The following is a 25559-nucleotide window of genomic DNA, read 5'->3' on the forward strand; positions in this document are numbered from 1 at the left end:
TACCTACTTGTGTATTCATTCCTAAACAATAGGCACTTTTGTTTATCATCGTCACCGTTTTAGTTTTGCCAAGTTGAGTACCAAGCACAAATCTGGCTTTGAAAGGGAAGGTTCCTACTGGAACTCTCAAGCGAAGGGTCCCCAGAGTGTTCCAAAAACAGCTGTGAGTGTTGCTAGGGGAAGAGTCATACTTCCCCCCCATAAATGTGACAAGAAACCAGTTTCCTCACTGGTCCCTGCTCTCCTGTGTCCCTTAGTGAGTGGGGTTGCCATTCACGACTGCGTTTACAAAGCGTTTGTAGAAAGTTCAGAAAGAATGATGAAAAGGGACTCCTTATATATAATGTGTTAATTTAGCAGAGATCTTTAACCCGAGATACAGATTATTTCAGGGGGCTCCTGGACCCCGTGAAACTGAGTGCATTATTTTTTCCATGTTGTCTTTTTTGGGTGAAAGGGTCCATCACATTCTCAGGGGAGTTTCTGACCCCCTCTGCCCCCTCTTTCCCTCACTAGGAGTAAGGAATAATGTGGACATTATGGTGGGGTGTTTTGTTTAAGTGGACCCTGAGGCTGTTGAATATTGTCTGAAATGTTTGGTTAGTTTGTGTCTGGGTCTTGGTTGGCTTCTTATGTTGAGAGGGTCTGGCTGTTTGTTGAAAGGGAAATGAGCAGTAAGTTATACCCAGGGCTGGCCAGGGTGGACTGCTGGACCATGCTGTGGGTGGTCTAGCGGCCTTTGCACATTCTCTGAAATCTGCATCTCCCTTTCTTGACCCGGAGTAACTAGAATGCTGAAATAGAAAAAAAAAAAAAAAAAAAAAAATTGGAATGGTTGTTGTAGTTTCAAAACAAATGACCTCACTGCCTAAATTCTACTCTATGCAAAAAGTAACCCCAACTTTTGCCTTATAAATGATAATGGACTTTTGGGGAAACAGATCCAAATACGCATTTAGTGAGGGTGGGGGCTGTTAGTGCTGAAGCTAGCCCCCCCCCCCCGAAATAGAATGCTACCATTGTTACACCAACTTAGTCATTATTTCCTAAGAGATAATGGCGATTTAAATTTATAATGACTGACAGTCACTTCTTCATAGTTGGCAAGTACATTTTGCATAGGTTGACTTAATGTGAAGTATTTTCAGTACCGTTCCAAAGTGTAAGGGAATTTTAGAGTTTTCTAGCTAAAGGACACCTGAGGCTTATTATCACGTGTCTCATTTTCCAGATGAGTTGACTGAAGGTCTGCAATGTTAATTGTCATCTGTCTGAGGTTGCCCTGATTTGTCAGGGCCAGCTGGAACGAGAACCCAGGGGGAAGAGGCAACTATTTAGACGATTATGCTTAAATATATAATTAGATGAAGATTTGATTTAGGAAGAAAAAAAACCTCCATAATCAGAAGCCTTGTTTCCTAGAGGGGCTAGGGTTTTGGTCATCCATTTCATTTTTCCAAAATGAAACATTGACGATAGTCTTAGTGGACCAGCCTTTGAAATGTACTAATTTCTACAGTCCTTGAGCATTTCCTGGGAGGGGTTCTGGACTTGAGGGTGTGTAAACCTGGTGTTTGGAAAGGAGCTTTCCTTCTTGCTGTGGTTCTTTAGATCCTGTAAATTCAGATTTTTTTTTTTTAAAGGTCTTTAGGTTTCCCTCTAAAGTATTTAGATTTTCTTCCCCTGTTCAAATGTGGATGGTTCTATTTTTTTCTTAAACTTTGTTTTTGAAGAAAACCAGGAGTTTCAATTTGGCTGGTGCAAGTCTTTTGGGATTAAGGAGAGAGAAGTAGAGGAACGGTTAAGACTTGGAACTGCAGGCTGCTTTGTCTCTTCTCCTCAGTTAGGAGCCAGACAGGATAAGAAATAACATTTGTTTAGAAACTGAGTTTTACTAGAAAGGTAATTTACGGGTAAAATTTAAGCTTTATAGACTTGAGTCTGTGATTCTGTTCCTGGCCTTGCCATTATCCGCTGCTGATTGTGGGCAAGGCCTGTCTTCTGAGTCTTGGCTTTTCTCATCTGTAACAAGAGGGGCTTAGACCTGATGATTTCCAAGGGCCCTTGGCAGCCACGTGCCTGGACTCCACGTGGGGGGTTTGCAGAGGGGCTGCTGCTGGTGGGCTGGAGACTTGTAGAGGTTGCCCTCTGTGTAGCTAGCTGCACAGTGCCCTGAGACCGTCTCCTTCTGTGTGGCATTTTCCTTTCCTGCCCTGTTTATCAGCCGAACCCCATCAGCGCTGTTGAGCGCTGAGAGAATGTCGCTCGCCTGCTGATGTGGCTGCATGCACTGACACATGTCATTTGTGTCTTCTCTGCCAGTGCGCTGCTGCAGGGTAACATCTGGACTGGGCTCCCGCCCCTCGGATGCTCGGCTGGATCCACTTGTTGAAAACCGTGAGTAATCTCCACGTTTCTACTTTGCAGGCAGCTCTGAACTCGTGACATCTCGGGCTTTGAGAGGCTGTGGCCAGCAGTTACGGAGTCTGGCCAGGTCTGGGCGGTGGACTCCTTCCTCTGTGCCCAGTGTCTCTCACACCCACTCCCCAAGAGGCAGGCGGGGGGGGGGGGTGGCAGCTGGGACTCTCCACAGGGCCCTTCTGTCCTGTCCAACCGTCAAAATGGTGACAGGGCCTTCTGAATCTGTCTGATTTGAGGTGCTTTATTCTACCACCAGAGCCAAACCTATGAGTCCTGACTCTCTTCTTTGGTGCCTTGTCTACTCGCCTCTCTCTGACAGTGCTCCAGCCACTCTGGCCTAGGGGAACCCACCCTCTTTATGGTGGCAGATGCAGGTGCCGTTTCCTCCACCCCATATTTCTTCCCTGGCATCTACTTCCTCATCCTAATGCCCTTCCCCCCCTTTAGAGAGGCTTATCTGACTACCTTTTTAAAATAAGTCTTCCCACCACTCCCAGATAATCATTCTCTCTCTGATCCTTGATCGTGTCTTTCTTTGCACCTGCAACAGAGTAGGTCTCTTCAGTTAGTTGGTAGACTTCCTGTGCACCCATCCATCCATTCATCCCGCAGATATTTATTGAGTTATTTGCCACGGGTGCCAGCAGCTAAGAGAAGCACAGTCTGTGTGTCGAGGAACTTCCAGTCCATGAAGACAGGCGGGATCAAGTAAAAACCTAATCAAACTATCAACCCTGTCTGGGTAGACTTGCTTTGTTTGAAATACTCTAGAGAGTGTCTCCTGGACATCTTGTCAACAGCAGATCCTGATTCAGGACGTCTGGGTGGGCCTGAGATTCTGAACTTCTAACAAGATCCAGGTGACGCTATTGCTTCATAGATTGCACTTGGAGGATCAGGCTCTGAGACTGTCAATGCCAATGAGACTTCCCCTGGAGTGTGACTTGGTGAACTGCCTGAGTGGAAGGTAGAGCCACGGAGACCTGCAGCGTTTTGTCTCCTCCAGCGGTGTGAGCCTCAGCGGTCTGACGTATGAGCCTGGCTGGAAAGCGTGGGAGCCTGTTACCGTCACCTGTGTCTGTGTGCGTGTCCTCAGCATGGTCCGTTGCAGGTTCGGGTGTTGCCCATTGAATCCTCCCTTAAGTTTGGTTTTCAGATTCATGTAGTGAAATCCTATGGGCCCTCTCTGCAGTGTGTGTTCTGGGTAGGTCAGCATTTCTGAAAATACTGGGGGGGGGATGGTTTGTTTTTAAGAGCAGCTTGAATCAGCTGGGCTCCCATGGCACTTGTAGTGGGGAGTTGAAGAGAGACCGCATTGGAAGCTGCGGACGGGCCGCAGACACCTTCGAGCAGGGGATGCCGGGTCTGGAGGGAACAGCAGGAGGGGTTCAGGGCACTGCCATCAAGCAATGAACTGGCCCCGGGGTCGTGCTTTTGAGATACTGGTGGGTTGCTGCAGGCTCAGCACTCTCGAGTGGATGCAGTAGACCAACAACTCACAAATTGATTCTCCACCTGAACAGCTGACAGTTCTAACAGCCCTTTATGCAGCACTTGCAGTGTCCCAGGTGTTGGGCTAAGTGCGTGGCACCTATTCTTGTAACGTAACCTTCCCAGAAGCCCGGGAGGCAGGTGCAGGCACTGATTTGCCCAGGACGCCCAGGTCACACAGAGGGAGTGTGTCGGAGTCGCCATCCGGCCTGGCCTGTTGGCCCTTGCTGGGAGGGGCGCTCCTCCTCTTGCTTTTACTGGCTGCATCGTGACTAGAAATGGGATTTTATTGCCAGTAGCAGGACTGGGTTGCTGAATTTTTGCAACCCAGATTATTTGTTATTTTTTTCCCCTTTCACCCACCCCCAGCATGACCCCACCTACAGCCTTTCCCTATATGTCATCTTTAAAATGTTGCTTCTGCAGCACTTTGGCCCCTTGAATTGGGGGAGGAACTTGGACAGTGTGCAGAGATGAATATGGAAGAGAAAGAGTGTGTTGGTTTCGGAGGTAGGCCTCTCGCTCCACCTGTGCCTGCCCCAACAGGAACAGTTCTCCGGGGGGGACTGTGAGTATTGCTGCTGATCCGCAGACCCAGTGCTATGACTCAGTCCTTGATGGCTCACAGCTAGGAGGCAGGAGGCATGGGGTCAGAGCTTGCTTTAGTGTGTTCCAAAGACCATTTTCTGGCTACTCTGGGATTTCTGTACTGAAGACAATTTCCAAATGACCTCATTCTGCTTAGGAGTATTTTGTCTATTCTGTATCAGAAATGCAGTTCCAGCTCCTTAAGGGTTTTTTTTTTATTCCCCCCCCCCCTTCTGGTTAGGTTCCTCAGTTGTTGGCTTCATGTGCATGAGCAGTTCTGGCCTGGGCCAAGCCACTCACCAAATGCAGAATAAGTTGAATCCACTTAGCCAGGCTTCCATGACAAGGTTTGCATTACAATTCTTGTGTTTTTAAGCATTGGCAGACAGGAACCATGCTATTACTCTTGTGTTACACACTGTTCCTAAATCCATGCCTATACTTCTCTTCTGCAAAGTGGGATGCCCATCCAGCGGGAGGGAGTTAGATCTTAAAAGCAGCTTCTTCTTATTACTTTAGATTTAGGGTGTTAAGCTTGTTTTTCCATCCAGCCAAGGCTCTGGAGCTAGCAGGAGCTGGATTCGATGCCATCTCTGTAGTGTGAAAACCTTATGCCCGTGTGCAGTTGCCTGGGCCTCAGTTTCTCATGTAGACACCAATGACTAGTAACCTCTGTTCCCTGGGCCTGTTTCCTCAATAGTAAGAGGAAGGAGAGGATTTTGCTTTTCAGGGTTGCTTTAGATCTATGCTTTTAGACTATTGTGCCACTCATCCTTCAGGGACTGTCTAAATTGTCCCCTCCAGGCTGGGCATGATGTGGTTCACACTTGTAACCTTACCACTTTGGGAGGCCAAGGAAGGAAGATTGCTTGAGGCTAGGAGTTCGAGACCAGCCTGGGCAACATAGCAAGACCCCATCTTTACAAAAAGTAGGAAAATTAGCCAGGCATGGTGGTATGCACCTGTAGTCCCAGCTACTCAGGAGGCTGAGGCAGGAGGATCACTTGAGCCCAAGAGTTCAAGACTACAGTGAACTATAATGGTGCCACTGTACTCCAGCCCAGGCAACTGAGATTTTTTTTTTTTTTTTTTTTTTTAAGAAAAGTCCCTTTCCACTTGTGTCTGGCTTATTCCCTCTAACTGAGCCATTTCTCATTGTGTGAAGCAAACCTCTTTGTCTTTAGACAGTGAGCCCCTCAAGGGCAGGGATCACGGTTCATGCTTGTTGTGTTCCAGGACCCTGCGCTGGACCTTAAGTGCAATAAACGTTTGTTAAATGAACCCCACAAAGCAATTTCCTTCTTGTGTTTGCTCATCTAAAGCCAACCCAGGTGAAGAGTGATGAGTTAGCAGGCACTGCCGGTGAATGCTCGAGCAAACCCAGGTGTGGTAATGGTGGGCAAATTGGTCTCCTGTAATTACAGCCTTACAAAGGCAGGCAGTGGGTAGCTGTTTCCTTGCCTTTTGTGGACTTCAGGAGTGAAGACCTCTCTGGAGTCTTAGTTATTTGATTGAGGCAATGGGAGAGAGCAGGTGGGGTGGAAGATAATGGATGAGTATCTAAAAAGAAAAATGCGTTCTTTCCTTTAACACAGATTTTGTTTGTACTTTTAAAAAAGTCTTCTTTACAAAGTTACACAAATAATTTTATAACCTGTTGATTTAAAAAAAAATAGGAAGGGAAAATTTATAAAAAGGGAAAAGCAGCTTCCCTCATAATGGTCTTGTCACACTGGTAACCCCGTCAGGGTTTCCAGCCTCTGGGCCTGTGTTGCCTGCCCTCCTAGGGGTGCCAGACTTGGGACTGTCTTCCTTCATTGTGCCAAGCTGCACTTTTTTAAAAAAAAAAAATCACAATGTAATATAAATTTAAGCTTGTCAGGGACAGAGACACAAGTACCGCTTCAGGTACAGTGCTAAATAGCATTCAGACACTTGCTGTTGCCTTCTTACTTCCTAGCTTTGCCTTAAAGCAGAATTCTCAGTCTTTTCCCCTCATTCAAAGGGTCCCCACCCCAGAGCCAGCCTTGCTCATGGGGCAGCTGGAGTGGGAGATGCAGAAGGATTTTCCCTGTGGCCTATGGCTAAACTACCCATAGATAACCCCCATTCCAGCAAAGCTGGGTGTTCCAATCCATTTTATTGTCTTATTACCTTGTCTGAAATTGAGTCTACAGTGATATCCAATTTGCAATTCTTTTGCTCATTTGGGACCCCGAAAGACATGTTTTCTTCATTAAAAAAGCAAAACCAAAAATCTAAAAAGCATGATTTCTAGTGATAGAAATGGCTTAACAGAATTTGCAAGTTTTTGTTCTTTTTACTTTCTTGCAGAGAGTGCCTTACCTGGCTTAAAAACAATAAACTGTATGGTTAACCCTGTTTGCTTTTTGTGAGACGGAAAAATGTTTTCAAACTTTCAGAACTTTATATTACATAAAACCCTTATGACCTTTGGTGTTTGAGAAAGTGTTTTTCCAAACAAAAATATTACTCTATGCGATGCATTTTGAAAACCAATAGACATTTATTCTATGTTGATATAAATCTATCCCATATTAAAGACTACATATTATTTCTTTGTTACATATTTTTTACATGAAAAAATGAGTTATATAACCATTTGTTCCTCTGTTCCTGAACATCCCCAACTCCCAGGTTTTTAAAAAAATACTTCATTGAACATTTTCGTAAATGCTTTTTTTGTAGGCCATCGTGGGCAGTTCTGTAGAATTTCAAGGTCAAAGGATATGCTCCTTTGAAAATTTTCCCCTCAAAAGATGATATCATTTACATCCCCAACAACCTTGAGGGCCCTTACTAGCACAGAATATTATTAATCTTTAATATTTTAGCCATTTAAAAAACAAAAACAGAAATTTTTGTTAAAAATGGCCATATAACAGATCTGGGAATCCACTGGGCTTCCAACAAAGTCTTCTCATCAGCAGACCCAGAGGCAGCAGGATGGCCTTTCGGGGCTTGTGGTTCAGCTTCAAGGCCTCATGCTGGCGTCTCCTGGACTTCCCAGCGCTCCCTGGGGGCCCCTCCTTTCTGCGTCCCTGCTGTTCTTGTTCTGCCCTGCGGTGCTTAGTATTGGTAGGTGCTCGGGAGCAACCCCTTCTAGTCCAGGTGTGTATGGGACGGAAGGTGAGGGTCCGCTGCAGGCCGCTGCTTGTCTGGGCCATGGCAGCCTCCGCCTGTCTCCCTAGCCTGTCTCCCTCCTTCTGAGTCACTGGCTGACCGCAGTGGCCTGGGATCCTTGCTCAGAGGGAAGCTCCAGGCTTGCCGTGGCCCTTCTGGTCCTCATGCACACAGAGTTACTCTTTGATGTTTGTTGGAAGCACATTTCTCCAGAGGCAGAGTCACAGCCCTTCTTTGTCATTCCACAGGCACCTGTGGCAGATCTCCTATTTAACAGGAATGGCCGATGACAGGATGATAAAAGCTGATAAGATGCCCTGTGGGGTAAGCTTTGCTGACCTGCCCACCCCCACCAAGGCCTCTTCCTCCCATGTTGTGGCCAGTGCCTTGCCTGGCCCATTCATGCTCCAAGGTGCTTAGAACAGGTGTCTCTTTTGGGTCTGAACCATTTCTAGTGTGAGTCCTCAGTTTATATGTGCTTTTTCCTTTAAAAGCGATGTTCCCTATCTCTGGACACATCTCCCGGGCAGCTTGCCTGGTGGGCCTCACTTTTAAGTAGGCAAATCGGCAAAAGCAATTGCTGCTCTTTTCCTCTGGGTCTACCTTGGGCAGCCTTGACCTCTTTCCCCGGGAACTGCTCTCGCAGGGGGTGCACACTCCCCAGCGGATGGTAGAACGAAAAAGTGGGAGCTCCAAACAGGTTAACCTCTAAAATAAACCATCTTGACAAAAGCCGAGAGGCTCAGCATGGGCCTTGTTAGTGGGACAGCATAGTAGTCGGGACAGTAGCTGTCTCTCCCAGATGTTTTGTGCAATGGAAATATTTCAATGATAAAAATGCCCTCAAACTCCCTTCTGAGAGCAGAGACAATCAGTTTAGTAGCTGTGTAGCAGGAGCGAGTCACCACACCCATGCATCGCATTTGGCAGCGTGTCCTTGAGCCAGCTGCCTGGCTCCCAGGAGGCAAAAGGGCAGTTGTGGGGAGAAGATGTGCATAGAAATAGGGAGAAGGTGACCCTGGGGCAACAGCTGAATTCCCAGGGCTGGGTTGGGCCTTGCTGCCCCATGTTTACTGTCCAGCTGCTGCTGCTGCTGCTTGGGCCTGCCGTGGGGAGGGTGACTCAGATTTGGAAAGTGGCTAGGCGGATCGCAGGATCAGAGGAAGGACGAAAGCCTGGCCAAGGGCGGGTGTGGTTGCTGGGGAGAGTTTACTGAGGAAGTGGATGCCACCTGGAGACTCCAGCACCGGTGCCCGGGGCCCCTGGGGTCTGCCAATAACTTAGTAGCTCTGGCAAATTTTGTTTTTGTTACTAAAAGAAAAGAAATATTAGAGCTCTGGTGACAAAATGTCTTACAAAACAGGAGCAGATGGTACTAAATAAATTCAGGTGACACGGAGGTCATTCATTCTGTGAATTAATTATCTTTAGAGATCCTCTGGTCCAGGGGCTGTGGTTTTTCCCAGTGATGCCCCAGGGGCTTCTGGAAGGTCAAGAGGGGGGAGCTCTAGGCTCCACTGACCCCACTACTCAAAAAGGATGAAACCCCACTCAATTCCAGTGGAATAGAGCCTTGTGTTAGTTTTCTATTGCTGCTGTAACAAATCACTATAAACTCAGTGACTTAAAACAACACCAGTGTATTATCATTCTGTAGATTAGAATTCTGAAGTGGATCTCACTGGGCTGAAATCAAAAGGTGGTGGTGGTGGTGGGGTGCGTTCCTTCTGGAGGCTCCAGGGGAAAACACATTTCTTTGCCTTTTCCGGCTTCTAGATCCAAAGGCCACCTGCATTCCACAGCTGGTGACCCCATCCCTCCATCTTCAAACCCAGCTACGTGGCATCTCCCTCCGAGCCTTCTTTCATCTTCACAGCCCCCCTTTGACCATACAGGGGGGGAGAGTCTCTGCTTTTAAGGGCCTCTGTGACTGCCTTGGGCCCACCTGGCTGTGATACAAGGTGATCTCCTCATCTCAAAGTTCTTAACTGGAGCACATTTGCGAAGTCTGTTTTGCCATGTCATGGAACACATCCACAGGTTCCGGAGATGAAGACGTGGGCATCTTGGGGGACCATTATTCTGCCTGCCACAGAGTCAGGCAAATGTGGTGGTGTACCAGGCTTGCAGGGAGGCGAGTGGCTGAAGCGGGTCCAAGGAACAAGGTCTCCTGGTGGGTCAAGGCCTCGGGCCCCTCCTGCCTGCTGTTGGCTGCACCCTGTGATGCCTGGTGGAGGGGTCTCTGTGTCAGGCTGTGCTCTTCACTGCAGCCACTTTGTCCCTGGGTAAGGGGGTGGGGGTGGGGACAGGAGCTCCCCCTTTCCCATGGAGGGAGCAGAAGCATGGGGTAGGAGTGAATGGCTGTGCTCCAAGAGCTCCACTTTGCTGTGGAATCATCTGTGGTGACCGTTTATCCCATTGTCAAGTTGGCCTTAATGAATTGGGTGGGACCCCCCTCCCCCGAAGCAGCTCTTGGGTCTTTCTGCTCATGCCACCTCTCCCCTTCTTATTTAAACCAGGTAAGCTCCTTTGCCTGCGCGTCTTACGACGACCCCACACCTGAAACCATCCTCTGTTCTGCTGAGCTCTTCTAGTGTCCTGGCTCAATCGGTGGGTCTCAGGTTGCACTTCCTAGGAGCTGAGACTGAATGGCTGAGTTTGGGCCAAGTGTCCAGTTCACTTGGGGGTAGCAGTGTCACATGGTCACCTGGGTCTGTGGGCCGGTCTGTGGTGACAGATGAGGTTAATGTAGGAGGCCTGGCCACATTCAACAGATGTTACTTTGCAAATACTTTGTGCAGATTGGATTTGTGTTTTAAAAGACTTTATTTTGAAATAATTTCAAACGTACAGAAAAATTGCAATGAGGATAAGTACTGTATAGGGTCACCTAGATTCATCAGTTTTAAAACTTTTGCCCCATTAAGCTTTATTATTCTTGGTATTATTACCTATTGTCTTTTCTGAAACATTTGAAAGTCACATACCTCGAGCCCCTTTGCCACTAAGTACAGAGTGTCTTTCCTAAGACCCTTATTCATAACTACGGTTCAATTAGTAAAAACAGGATGTGTAATACTATTATAGAGTATATAGTCCATATACAAATGTTGCCATTTAACACGATAATGTCCTTTACAGCAATTCTTCCCCCTGCTCCAGGATTCAATCCAGGATTATGCAAATTGTGTACTCAGTTGTCACGTCTCTTTAGTTTCTTTTAATCAAAGAGCAGCTTCTCTGCTTTGTCGCTCGTGACATTGACATTTTGGTAGCAATTTGGGTTTGTGTGATATTTCCTCACTATTAGATGCCTCACAATTATACCTGTTTTTGTCAGGAGTGCTATATAAATGATGTTTTGCATCCTTCTTAGAATATCACATCAGAAGGCACATGATGTCATTTTGTCCCATTATTGGTGACATTCATTTCAATCTCTCGGTTAATGTAGTATTGAATTTGCATAATTTAATCTCTCTCTTCTAGAGGAATTGAGCACTTAAAATCAGGCACTTAAAGAGGACATTCTCCTCGCCTAAAGTTGTGTTTGGTTGGCAAGTGCTTTTTGGGTATTGGATTTTCCTAATGTGGGCATCCTTGTTCTCTGCAGGGTGTGCTCTTTGATGCAGGCAGAAAGGCTAATGTCTTCAGAAAGCTAACGTCCTTCCATTGCAAGGGATAAATTGCCTGCGATTTGAACAGGGAATTATCTCTGCCCTTGTGGCAGGGGTGAGGTTCATCCCAGAGATAGAAGCACAAATACATTGTTCACGGTGCGTTCCCTTTGACTGTATCTGACTATCCTGGCTGCCTTGGAATTCCTAGGAGTGAAAAAGACAGATTAGGACATGGAGAAGTCTATTCCTAGCATACATGTGATAAATGTTAAAGGAGACGGTCCAGGCTTCTGCCACTGCATTTTCTCCCTTGTAGATCTCTCCTAACATGACTTTTGGGGCTGATTCGGTTTGGTCAGCTTGTGTGATGTGTGCTTAGCAGGCTAGTCAGACCCACTGTGACTGCGCATTCACCTATTATAGGATTCCTTGTAGAGGTGACACTTAGGACGCTGCCACATGGGAAGGATGTGCTGCCTAGAGCTCTGGAAGTTTTCAGTATGGTTACAGCCAATACTAGCCTGGGTTAGCTCTTCTCAAGCTTCCTCCAGTTTATCAACTGTTTTGTGTTGGGCTTTTGACCATGCTGCCCCCTGTACCTGTTGTTCCCTCTTGTCATCATAGAAGCAAACACAGTGACCACATGCAATCCACTCCAGGATTAATAGAGAAACATGCAGTCCACTCCAGGATTAATAGAGAAAATGGTACTTTGTCAAATGAAATAGAATAAATGATTGCAAAAAATAAATGGTACGTGACAAACAACCATAGATCCTGACTATCCTGCCTGGTACGCTGTTCAAAAGCTAGAGGAACATATGACATAGCACCTGGTGAAAGGAGTACAGCTCCTAGTGGAAGTGGGCTGGGGACATCTTTTAGGCTGGAGAGGTCAGGAAAGGCTTGACCAAGCAGTGGGTCTGTGCTGAGCCGAGGAGAGTGGGGAGAGGACGGGAAATGTCAGCAAAGCAAGCGCAGCGGTTGTAGACTCAGGTTTGGTAACGAAAGTTCACCCTGGCAGACCACTGGCAGGATCAGACTGTGAGTATCCCTGCAAAATGGCCAGAATCCGTGTTTGTGAGAAAATTTGAGTAATTATTGAATGATTAACCCAGCATTCCCAATTAAAACAAAACTTGGATGAGCCCAGTCTTCTAATTCTGTCTGATGAAACATAAACGGGAAGTCTTTATAATGTACTATTACTGCTTGAGTGATTATTTTCAGAACACAGCGATCAGCCAAATGGCTCCTAATTGATCTCAAAATATTTACTGAGCCTCTCAGTGTGATAGTTTTCTACCACACTGCTGATTTATCCCCCAAAGACAGTAAGAATATGAATGTTCCAAGACTAATAAGACGCACGTGCCGTGAATGGTTAAAGATATAAATTACAAAATGCACGACTCCATGAAGGACATAAAATTTTTCTTCACTTTCACTAAAATAGTCCTCTGGCATCTTCAGTGTTTCACAGTCTGTGAAGACCCAAATCCAACAGGCCACACGTCCAACTCAGATGCAACTTCTCAAACATGGCACAAGCCTATGAGTCCCAGTTAATTAAACGATTTATTTTTCAGAGACACTCTTCAGAATAACACTATGCAACTCTCCACTGCTAAGAAAAACATTCCCTGAAACTTTTCATGTAGCCGTTAGTAATTGGAGAATTTGTAATTTCTGAATCCTGACTTTATTTTTTTGCCAACACTCCTTCTCCCCTTCACCCTGCCCCCAAGGCACTAAATACTTCACTCTGGTGCTTTTGCACTATGTCTGCAAATCTTTGATTCTCTTCTCTTTAAGGGACAGAGCCTAATGCTCTTCCCTTTAAGTGTGGGCAGGACTTAGAAGTGAGTCACTAATGCATAGAGTGAAGTGGAAGTGACGGCGGGTGACTGCAGAGACCCAGTTATAAAAGGTACTGCGGTTTTTCTCCTTGTGCACGCTCTTGGATTGCTTGCTCTTAAATATGTCAGCTGCCACGTCTTGAGGACATCAGGCAGCCAGTGGAGAGTCCCACATGGTGAGGAACTATGTGACCTATTGTTGACAGCTATGTGAGTTCGCAGGCTTGGAAGTGGTTCTTCCAGTCTTGGTGAGACCTTCAGCTGAGTGTGGCTCAATGAGAGAGAACCACCTCACCAAGCTGCTGTTGAATCCCTTACTCATGGACTCTGAGATAATGTTTGTTTTAATCCACTACATTTTGGAGTAATTTATTGTGCAGCACCTACAGTAAATAATAGACCTTAGATCGTTAGGAATGATTTTCGGCATACTTGTAATCAGACTCACTAGCATTAAGTCATAACCCACAGGGATATTATTATTATAAGCATTGTTTTGCAGCTTTATTTTTTAAAGTGATAGCTAATGTGATATATTAAACACTAGCCTCCCTGGTGTTTATTTTAAAGGGACTGTTACTAAGATTAAATTGATTCATGGATTCATTTCTTTCTCATATTTTTTATTTTATTTGTTCCAGGCAGTTGTTAATGCTTGAACTTATTTGCTGGGGGTTATCTCTGTGTGACTTGGGACACATTTGTCCATGTTCTCAGAGGAATTGGCAGTGACAATAGGCCTTCCGCACATCCCAAAGACAGCTGGTTGGAAAAATAAATATGCCTGGGTTTATATTCCCAGAGGTGGTGCCTGTCCCCGAATTGGAGTAGAAATTATAGGCAGCCTTGGGAAAACTATATTTGGAGACATTTTTATCTTCCCCAAAGAGATGTTAATAATTTAATTCCTTCATCCTGTGCTTTGGTATTAGTGGAAGCTTCTCGGGGTTGTGTGTGTTCTTAACTGTTAAAGACAGGGATATCTGTCACTTGCTGTTCTACCTATAGGATTTTTGCACGGGAAAGTTGCTTTGGCAAGGTAAGCATTATGTTTATTTTTACACCGAGTCCTCCGTGCCTAATACAGAAATGCCAATGCTAGAAATGCTAGAAATGGTTTCTAGGTTCTTGTGAGATTGTGTTGGGGTCATTGCCACCTTTGACTCTTAACAACGTGCTGCTTTAAGGCTTGCTTCGTAACTGTTGGAGCAGTCCCTCGTGCCTGCCTTCTGCTGGAGAGAGGAGTGTCTGTCCCTCAGGAGGGTGTTTCCTGTGTTCTTCTCCCTGTTAAGCAATGTGCTTTAAGCCAGGGGCAGCCTCGTCTCACCAAGGAAAAATAGACAAATAACTGGCCTCTGAGAATTGGGGCAGGGAAGAATGTTGGTATGGAATTCTCTTCCCCTCAATTTCTGGTGGGGAGGTTTGTATTTTAATAATTTACTAAATGTCTAATGCAAATTTGTGAGCCAGCTAGGTTATTCAGGTATATTCTATAACATTTATTATATAACTAATACATGCTATTATAGACAAGTTAGAAAATTCAGATGAGTAAAAGAAAAAAACTGTTCCAATAATCCCACTGTCTGGAGATAGCCTCTGTTTTTTTAAAACAATGGATTTTGCCATATAACTTTCCTATTGTTTAGTTTTTTTTTTTTCCCAAATACTTTTCCCTGTACATTCAAAATGTCTCAAAACTGAAATTCATAAATAAAAATACCCACATTTTTAAATTTCACATTCATTTATTCTAAATAATTGCCTGTTGTCATGGTGGAATTCTTATAATCACGGAATTCTAGCATAACAGAATCCAAAGAATTCCATAGCAGAAGAATCTTTGTAAAATCTTATGTCTCTAATGGTCCTTGGAAGGTGACTTGAGATGGTGATTTGGAAAAAGTGGGATAGCCCAGGATGATGTTCTGGTCACTCTGAGTTAGTGACACTTGACAACTTGGAGTTTCGGGGTGGCCTTCCTGTTTAGGGGTTGAAGGATTGGAAATCTGGGAAAAACTAACTGCATTTTATTCGTGTTCCCTCCTGCTGCCTTTCGGGTGCCTGTAGGATGTGCATGGTTCATAGCTGGAGGGCCAGAAGATGGGCAGTAAATCATGATGTGGGAAGTCTGGTCCCTGAACAGCTGTCAGCCAGCTGCTGTGCTGGAAACTGGGCAGACAGTGAGTGAGTTTTTATCTGATCAACTGGAATTTTGTCAGCAACAGCAGAGCCTTGTTCTCAGATGCCTGAGTTCAAATCCTTCCCCTCCCCTGTGAATGGCTCTGTGACTGCAGGCCAGTCAGGAAGCGCCTGAGCATCAGTTTCCCCATGTGTCAGTTTCCCCAGGTGCCCGATGCTGGTGCTGTACCCACGCCGTGGGACTGGCGTGAGGAGGGCTTTAAACAGGGTAATGCAGGGAGAGTGGCCAGCACATGCCTGGCTCCTGATAATCACTCAGCAAGTTCCTGTCCTCTGCCTGCTAGTATGTTGTTACGATTGCCTGTCGGATGGGTTTGAAGAGGTTATCGTTGGGGTGCGTCTGGTCTAAGTTGACATGACAAAAAGGCCCCCCAGATCGACCCAGCCACCGCCCTTTTACCCTGCTATATAGGAGGCTGATCCAACATAGGAAGCTCGTAGGTTAAATCTGATGTACGTAACACTGGATCCCCTTGTCTGAAAGAAGGAAGGATGTTGGTGAGGAAGGTTTTTTTTTTTTTAAAGATCTTTCAAAATTAGGGATGCAGCCCTCCTCTGTCTGGGTGATACTGGGATTCTTTGATTCCCAAGAAGACACCTGGGTGGAGGCCAAGCAGGAAACTGACCAGTAGTTTTCACACGAACTTTTATCCTCGGTGCTTTTAGTGTCTTCAGTTTTCCAAAGCGTCTTGAGCCCCCTGAGCCTGTTTTCGCTCAATCTGGGTGGGCACAGCTGAGGGCTGTGGGATTCCCTGCAGCTTTCACTCAGGGATGACGTTCCCCTGGCCGAGGCTCGGACCCTTGGCAAAATGTAATCACATCTCCGCTTATGGCCGGACCTCAGCTGGCAGGGTCTCCGGGGCTTTAAACAAAAGCACAAGCAGTAGATTAGGGAGACACCATTCAGGCAGGGGATTTGGACTTGTTAATTCTCCTCGGACCAGATATCTGCCTGGGAAAGGGCCCCGAGACCTTATTTAGAAAAATGGCCCCACTTTGTTAACCTTTATTCCCTTAAGAAGGAAAAATCATTACATGGCAGAGGTTCAGGCCCCAGGGGGGATTTTCTGGATGATTCTCCGTTTTAAGAGTCATGTCTCCCCAGATGTGATAAAATTATCAGTCACTTCTAACTCCTCCCTCCCCCACTCTTTTTAGTTGAAAAATAAAATCTCTCTCCATATTTCTTGCATATCGTAGGCTTTTGTCCCTTCCTCTCCAGCTGTACACGTCAAGGATAAAGATTTTTTTTTTTTAAAGGAAGATGGAAAAAGGCCTTCATTGGAAAAGACATGGCCCTGTGCACTCCCTCCCACCGTGCTTTGATTCCATCCCAGAAAGCGGTCAGCGGATTCTAAGCAGACGCAGCCCAGCAGAGCTGAGCGGTGACGCTGGCCCCTTACGTTCAGCCTGCTCAGCTCCTCCAAGACTGACTCAGACTGCCGGGGAGCACTGTCTGCTCCTCTTTACAGAGAAGCCAGTTTGGGGTAAGGGAGACCACAGTGATGTGCACTTGAAGGCCCGGGCCCAAAGGCAGGTTTTATTGTCTGCCAGCTGTGGGACTCTGGGCTCTCCACACTGGGTTTCCTTCCCTGCACTTGCGGTTCTGCTGTGCAGTGCCTTCTCCGTCTCCCGGCCGGAAAACTGAAGGACAGCATGTTGTTCGTCCTGTTATTTCCAGTCATTTATCTAGTCATTCATTTCTTTATACAATTACCCTTCGAGGACCCAAGAGTAAGGAGATGAACATGCTACATCGTGGCACGTGGTAGGAATTGTAAACTGCTGCTTGCCTTTTCTTTCTTTCTTTTTTTTTTTTTTTAAGTGATCCACACAGGGTTGAGAAAGCGTTGACTCTTTTTCCCCAGAGCATGCCACTAGAGAGGGAGGGAGCGGGACATGGCCCTGTCTGTTGACCCTTTCTGCGACACTCTGAAACCAATCTTAGGAAAGCCGCTCGGGGGAATGGCATTTCCAAGAGGAGAGGTCAAGTGAGGCCTCTTTGTTGGAAAGTTCTCCTGCCCTCTGCCAGAGCGTACAGCTTGGGATGAGATGGGTAGGAGTTGGGGGCGTGGAACAGCATTGGGAGTGCCTCGCTAATGAAAAGAGGATGCAGAAAAATCCGAAATGTTGGTATTTCAACTGGGCCCAGACCTAGCACTCATTCCACCTGGGAGAAAGGTGGAATAGGTGATGGGAGAATAGGGGGTTATTATTCCTCTTCCTTTTCCCAGAAGTAATTTTGTGTGTAAAAGCCCCGAAGGACCACATTCCACTGATCCCTTTTATTAACAAAATTGTACTTTTGCAGCAAGGTGGGGTGTGGCCCCAGAGCCCTTTAGAGAGGGGAGCCTGTGGGCAGGGGGCTGTTTAATTGCATGTTTGCCTTTTGGCTTCTTTCCAGTCTTTCATTATGGATGACCCCTTATCTGTAATTTCTGGGCAAAAAAAAAAAAAAATCTGTTTTTCTTCTTTGTGTGCTTTTTATGAAGCTAAACAGCTTATGATCACGATCTAAGCACTGGCTTAGGAAAGCAATTACAGTGGATGGAAAAGGTCAAGAAGGATTTCCCGCCAGCTGTCAGCTGGGGAGGCTGTGGCTGCAGGCGTCACCACGGTCGAGCTGACCAGTGTGGCCACTTCGCTGGGCCGCCTCTTCCTGACCCTCACTGTCTTCTGGATCTCTGGAAGCTGCTGGTTCCTACCTGTCTACAGGGAGAACTGACTCATTTCCTGGGGTGAGGCCTGCCCAGGGAAGACCTACTTGACTGTAGTTCACAGCTCTGGCTACATATACCTCGGAATCGCCCCTGCATCTTAATGAGCAAGTACAGGGAACCCCATCTCCTAGAGCAGGGGTCCTCAAACTATGGCCCGCGGGCCCCATGCGGCCCGCTGAGGACATTTATCCGGCCTGCTGGGTGTTTTTTGCTACTGCCGCCTGTCCTGCTTAGCAGCCGACTCGTCCCGGGCCCACAGTGCGCATGTGTGGAATGTGCACCTCACTCTCCAACGGTCTGAGGGACAGTGAACTGGCCCCCTGTTTAAAAACTTTGAGGACCCCTGTCCTAGAGATTCAGTTTCAGACGAGGATTGACATTTGTATTGTTAAAGAGCCCCATCTATGACTAGGATGGCCAGCACTGGGGACTGTAGGCCCCGCTTACCCTCCTCACCCTTGCTACTCAGAGTCTGGGCCGTGGCCCAGCACCTTTTTTGCCTCTCCCGGGAGCGGATCAGGAATGCAGCCTCTTGGGCTCCGCCCGGGCTTCCTGCACGGTAGCCGCATGTTTAGCGAGGTCCCCGGGTGATTTGTGTGCACGCTAAGGATGGAGCAGCCCTGCCTCAGTATGGCGTGTGGTATGATCAGTGCTTGCTTTTCCTGGAAATGGATGATTGACCCTGTGCATTGACTCGTTTGCTTTCCCAGTGCCTTTTCTCCTAAGAATTCGGCCCCAATTTGCATACATAGATGCCATTTTTAAAAAATTAAAATCTAAATCATCCCTTTTATGCATTGTGACCATTTTTACTTCTGAGTTGCTTTGCCTCCTGTTGCCCATACGCGCATAGCAATGTGGTTCCTTTGCACATACTGGACTTGTAGGGTGAGCTGGGTTGTGAAGACAAGTAGGAGGATTTATGTTCCGCCTTCGTTGTGTGCATTATCCTTGACGCTGTTCCCTGTGTTGTGACTCGGTCTCTGGTTATGCCTCCCTCTCCCCAGTTGGAGGCAATTTCTTCCTCCTCTGCATTGTGATTGTCCTTTTTATACATGACTATTAGTGTACTTGTCCCATGTGTTGGAATTTGTTGTTGACATTTCTGACACCCATGGGAATGAGGCCCTTTTTTGTTCATAGCCATATCCCCTGTGTCTAGGGCGTCTTTAGTACTTAGTAGGGATTCGGTGAATGTTCACCGAGGGAGTGGATGAATGAATGAATGAATGAGTGGTGGCGATTGAGAGCTCCCAGTATACTCTGAGTATGGACTTGGGTTTTCTCCATTCCTCCCTCTTCAAAATATCTGGGGTGGAGGGAGAAAGTCACTTCATTTTCTGTTAGAAATTGTGGTACTTGAATCAAGAAATTAAGTCTATGAAGGTGAACACAATTAGGCTAACTGTATATAGCCTCTTGGATTGTTAGGACAGCCATTTAGGTTTGTATTTATTCGAATTGATACTTTTCTCCACTCCTTCTGCAACTCCAGCTGTGGCTCCTTGCCCGGCTATGAATGCAAGATTCCTACTTCCTTGAAGTGGGAAGAATCTTTTTTACAGATCTAACACTAGTTTTGGTTGATACTTCTTTTTGTTTGTTTGCTTGTTTTGAGGCAAGGTCTTGCTCTGTTGCTCAGGCTGGAGTGCAGTGGTACAATCATAGCTCACTGTAGCCTCGAACTCCTGGGCTCAAGCAATCCTCCCACCTTAGCCTCCCGAGTAGCTGTGACTACAGGTATACACCACCACACCTAGCTAACATTTTTTAATTTTTTGTATAGATGAGTTTTCTCTGTGTTGCCCAGGCTGGTCTCGAACTCCTGGCCTCAAGCAATCCTCCTGCCTCGGCCTCCCAAAGTGCTTGGACTACAGGCGTGAACCACCATGCCTGGCCTGGTTGATACTTCTAAAACGATTTCTCAGAGTTCTTTCCTAAAGTCATAACCACCCAGGGCTGAATTAGCCACACATTGCTCAGTGATAGCAAGAGCCTAATTATAGTATGATTTTATGTTGAGAGACTCTACAGTCAATTTAATATAACTGTAAGCAATTCATACTTGAGAAGATATATTTATAGTTGAAAATTTTAAAGAGGATTGATTTCCAGTGCTCATCTAAGTTCCTTTTTCCGTGGTGGGGTTGCAGGTACTTTTCTATTAAACGGCATTCTGGCGCCTCTGGGGCTGCTGAGTTAAAAAACTGAGGAAGAGCCTGAGCTTCCTGTCTTAATTGAGCAATGTAAAATATAGAGTTTTATACCTGTTAAAGATATAAGTAAGAATTAGATTTTTTATTTTGAAGTAAATGCCCTGGTTCTTCTACCTGACCTGAACTTGCTTTGTAGGTATGTTTTGTGCAGGTTTCTTTAGGATTCGGAATGATTGGATCCTACAGAGAATAGCCTCAAACCTTTTATACAGTTTTAGCGCTCAACACTTTGGTTTTTTTACAGCCTTTTTTGGCCTTATGGTCAGTGGTCAGTTCCTCTACACTCAGCCTGTTGTTTCTTGCCTTCTTAGTCCACTTGTGACCTGGACGGAAGGCCCCTTGGCAAGTTTGTTGGGATCGCCCATACACGATAATCAGAGCTCCGAGTCCAGGCGAAAGGAGCTGGCTTTCATAGGGAAGTGTGGAGCTGTTGGGCAATCTCTTCATCTGCCAAAGGGTATTTTTTAAAAATATGCTTTTGGCTCGGTGGCTGTGTGCTGGAGAGCTGGGGTTACCACAGGTACAACCTGTATCTGAGTATCGATCTCAGGAGTGTGAGGTATGTCCGGGTGTCAACTGGTCCCCAACGTGGGATTTTGCTTCCTAGGAGGCTTTTTTTCCTTAAAAGTTAATTCTTTTGATGGATAAATATTAATCAGTCACCAATCTATTACAGTTTAGGAATGAGAGGATCTGTGAGGACATGAAAAATTAAGAAAAATCTGTCAGAACTATTCCTTTCAAGGAATTGCTACCCTCTGAAGAGAGCTGTGTGAGGGTTATTACTGAGGAGATCAGTTGGTGGACTGTGGTAGAGTCTCAAGTCACTGCTGATTGAATGACCAGATTGAGAAGATTTGATCCTTGCCATTATACTTACCGTGACTGAATCCGACTCGCCATGTTGACTTACGGAAGTTTCTAGAAATAAATTTGATGACAGGGACACTTTTTTTTTTTTAGACTACATTTATATTTTTAATCTGTTCTTCTCTCTGGGACAATATTTTTATTGATTACAAAACATGGAATAGAGAAATGGCCTGTGCATGCCTTTGGACCAGGCTTCCTTTAAGCAGATGTATTTTGAAATTGAGGATAAAGGAGGCAGGGCAAACATGCTGACCAGTAAATGTAGTTTGCTATAGTTTACCATCCCTTAAACGGCAAGAATTCCTCAAAAGATTCTTTCAAAGTTACAGTTTAGACTAGAGTAGGAGGAGTTGAAGGTTCAAAATGGACGGTGGCCATCAGTGGTTTAACGTGAATGTGGCAGGGCTTTCCTGGCCAAAATGGCTCCATGGAACTTTAGTTGCTGGGGAACAAATATTCGTTGTCTCCAATGTGCTCAGAATATAGGGAGGCATTTTGGCTGGACTCCCTACCGCAAAACAAGAGGACACCTGTGCTGTGGATTAAAATGTTCAAACTGGGTTCCAGATGGGTCAGGGGGAGTCTGACTTGCCTTTGGACCGCTAGTGTCTAAACAGAGCCAGGGTTACAGTAGGGAAACCTGAATTGAGGCGAGGGAAGAAAGATTTTGTGAAGCAGAATTCCTTTAGAAATGGCTGAGAAAGACCCGGATGTCTGTTGTGTCAATCTGAAGCCACATCAGTGCCCTCTTGGGTTTGGGCACGATGTGAAATTCCTTCTTGAGGGAGCTCTGTTGGGAAAGGAATTTTTGCCTCAATTGAGTAACTTTTCCCGGCTATTTAATATGCATACTCTTCTTGAGCATTTAAAGATGCAGAAGAAAGATAGCATTGTTCAAAGACAATCTTCCCAGGCTGCTCTTGGACTCTCTTCTGAGTGTGCCACAGTCCATATGTCAACACAGTTCTGTTTGTTTAGAATTTGGTAACCTGAGGGGGCTTGTGGTCTTGCCAGGGAACTTCTGTTCCTCACACATAGTGCCACTGAAAAATGCCTCTTGTGCAAGTTTGGGAGTTTAGAAATATTCTGCTTAAAAGTGCAATGTGCTATTTGTGGGGCGTGCTATAGACCATCCCAGTGAGCAGAAGACAAATGGCCTTTCTCAGAAGGCTGAGGGAGCCTGGGACAGGTAAGCTTCCTTCTGTTCATTGTTTAAGAAAAGGAGGGACTTGTGTCTCTACTCCTTGCTTCCACTTGGCAGAAGGAAGTGGGTTGGGCCATTTATTGGCATACTCAAGGCTATACAAGTCCCTTTTGTTCCCCTTCCTCCTGAGTGTGTCACATGTGCTCTCTTTGCCTGAACTTCTTAAATGAGCCTCCAACTGAGGCCAAGGGTAGGGCTGGGGTGGATGCCCTTGACTGGCCATTGAGAACCCCCATCAGTTTCATCCCTGCTGGATTCTTACCAAAGGCGTGACCCTCCCACAAGTTTGCTCCATGCCCTTGGTTGTTTGGTTGGCTCCCCGGAAAGGAAGCCTGCATTCACACCAACCAAGAATTAAGATTTTCCCAGGGCAGAGTTTGTCATGATTCTGTCATTTCCTGACAAATAAGACCACCTGCTGTGGTGCAGAATATCTGAATTTCAGAAGTGAACGGCAAGTATTCTTTGGGAAGGAAGAGGCAGTTAGACCCATCCACCCTGGTGAGAGTGAACTTTTGGGTGTGCGTGCGCCCCCCCCCCCCAAATTGGATATGGTTATACCCAGCAGGATTGTAAGTTGGTAGATGATTTCATGCCATGACTAATGACAGCTCACCAATCTTTTCATGTTGTTTAATTTAATTTTTAAGTATTCTGAAGAATTGAATAAGCCTTATGGCTGGTTTTTGAGACTACTGTATTTAAGGGAGAGAACGAATGGCATTGTTTCCATGGAGGTAAAATACTAAGACACTAGTTGAAAACCAATTAAGATGTAGTTTGGGCACACTGGTGTCGGTGGGTTGGATATGGAGCACAGCATGTGATATGGCTTCCTTGCCTGTGTTTTTCTCTTTGTCCTAAGCCTGTGATGGGGCCCAGTGGGAGAACGGGTCACAGGTGGTTTTTGCCTTCAAGAATATGCTGGTCCGATGCATAGATCAGAAGACACAGCCACAAATTTCCTTAACTGATGGAAGCTTTATAGAATTTGGGGACTTATTTCCCCGACAAAGCTGTCAATTCCTTTGCATTTTCTTTTTAAAGCAAAATATGCGATGTGTTTTCTAGGGAAAGGCATGGGAGCTTGAATTGATTTGACAGCTTTTCTCAAATGACTTCAAAACATGATGTTGCCAAAAAACAAAGGCTTGAACTACTGACATCCTTTTGAGAGGACATGAATTTAGTTTTTGGGTTTTTAAATTTCTAAGGAGGAAGGATGTTTTTGTGGGACAAGGCACTGGGTAGAGAGTTAGCCAGGATGGTCAGGCTGCTGACCACTGGGTAGAGAGTTAGCCAGGATGGTGCCCACCGCTGCCTGGTGCCTGCCCTGGGATAAGTCACTCTAGGCTCTGGGCATGGGGTTTATTGCCAGAGCACTGGGCCTGGTGATAAGTGGGGTTGCCTTAAACCGTGAATTTCAGGCAGAAATCAACTGTACTCTTAGCTCCAAAGCCAGTTATCAGAACTATATTGATCCATAAAGACTCACGATGTGTCATCTGTCGCTTGGCTTCTGGCCTGGCTTGGGGAGAGGAGAGAGAGGCCACATCTGTGGCTCTGGATCCAGGTTTGCAGATAGAATTTGGAAACATGAACACACAGCAGGCTGTGAGAACTGCCACTTGCAAAAATGCAAGTGAATGTGCATTATAAAGGCCCAGTGCTAGGTGGTCTTGGACCTCTGTGTTTTCATGTCACCTCTGTCTCTCTTCCTTGCTCTTAAATGTTTGGTAACAACGTTGAGGCTAATCTTTTCATTTTAGCTGTCGTGGACCCCAGAGATGGGTTGGAGGAAAACAATTTTCTGAAGCCCAGAAGGTTTGACTTTATAGCTCTGTTTGCAGTGTTTTCAAAGACTACTTTATTAGCTGTCCTCTCTTCTGAGGCCACATGCTTTGTGCCTCATGGCCTGGCCACTCTGATCCATATTGCTTGGGTTTATGTGGCCAGATTTTGAACTCTGCTACAAAAGAGTTAACAAACTCCCTCTATGGCCATTAAAATATATATACATTATTATTTTTTTAAATTACAACAGTAATATGTAGATAATCTGTAAGATGTAGGAAAATATAAAGAGAATAAAAATCACCCACTCAATGAAACAAATGAATGACCCTCTTAGGAATTGGCCCGTAATCCTGTGTCACCAGCCCTGAGATCTGAGCCATCTGCAGACCCCTGGCATCAGCAGGACTAAGCCACATCTTTGTGTATGGCTTGTGATTATTCTACCCTGAACTTGAATCCTCTACTTAGTGCAACTTTTAACACTGACTTGTCTGCTTAACACAAATGTGCTTTATACATGGAGAGGCTTCTTAAGTGATTAGTGACTCACTCACTCCCACAGTCTATTAAAGCTTCTTAGGAAAGTGATTTTCTTTTTGTGGAGTGGAAAGGAAGTCACAGCGCCTGCCCTGCCCCCCAGCCTTTCCCTTCTTGGAATTTCCCAGGCATCTTGGTGGCCATGCGTGTACCCTTGGTGCACCCTTGGCTATGCTCTGCGGACCTCCCATGGTATGCCTGCCCCATTTCCTCTCTTGGCTCTTCTCCAGTGGAGGCCTTTCTAGAAAGATGTTTTTCCTGCTCTGAATTTTTCATTTTCTTTTATTGATTTCTTCTCTTTCCTCTCTGTCTGTGAGCCTGTCTGAGATCCTGGGAGCCTCACTTAGCTTCTGGGAGCAGATCCTATAGCTGGGCTCACACTCCTGCTCCAGTTCTTCTCTCCTGCAGCATCTCAGAGATCCCGGGATCTGAATTAGGGAAAGAGTACCCAGATTTGGGCTCTACATCTTACCTGCTTCTTGATCTGTGCTTTTTGTTTTTTTATTATTTTTTTTTTTTGAGACAGAGTCTCGCTTATTGACCAGGCTAGAGTGAGTGCCGTGGCGTCAGCCTAGCTCACAGCAACCTCAAACTCCTGGGCTCAAGCAATCCTTCTGCCTCAGCCTCCCGAGTAGCTGGGACTACAGGCATTCGCCACCATGCCCGGCTAATTTTATATATATATTAGTTGGCCAATTAATTTCTTTCTATTTATAGTAGAGACGGGGTCTCGCTCTTGGCTCAGGCTGGTTTCGAACTCCTGACCTCGAGCAATCCGCCCGCCTCAGCCTCCCAGAGTGCTAGGATTACAGGCGTGAGCCACCGCGCTTGATCTGTGCTTTTTTTGGAGCCTTTATTTTTTCTAGCAGTAGAAATAGTCTCGTGTA

The 25559-nt window shown here is 45.9% G+C and overlaps 1 protein-coding gene across 2 annotated transcripts in view; it reads left to right on the forward strand.

The window, feature by feature from the left end:
• TLN2 (talin 2) overlaps nt 1-25559 on the forward strand; it is a 406920-nt gene that overhangs the window by 66053 nt on the left and 315308 nt on the right. For both annotated transcript variants that reach the window (XM_020286036.2, XM_076004441.1), the window contains exon 2: nt 2323-2397. The gene's annotated coding sequence lies outside the window, so the exon portion shown is untranslated. The remainder of the gene's footprint in view (nt 1-2322; nt 2398-25559) is intronic.

The sequence above is a fragment of the Microcebus murinus genome, chromosome 6, assembly GCF_040939455.1.
Source record: "Microcebus murinus isolate Inina chromosome 6, M.murinus_Inina_mat1.0, whole genome shotgun sequence".
Lineage (NCBI taxonomy): Eukaryota > Metazoa > Chordata > Mammalia > Primates > Cheirogaleidae > Microcebus > Microcebus murinus.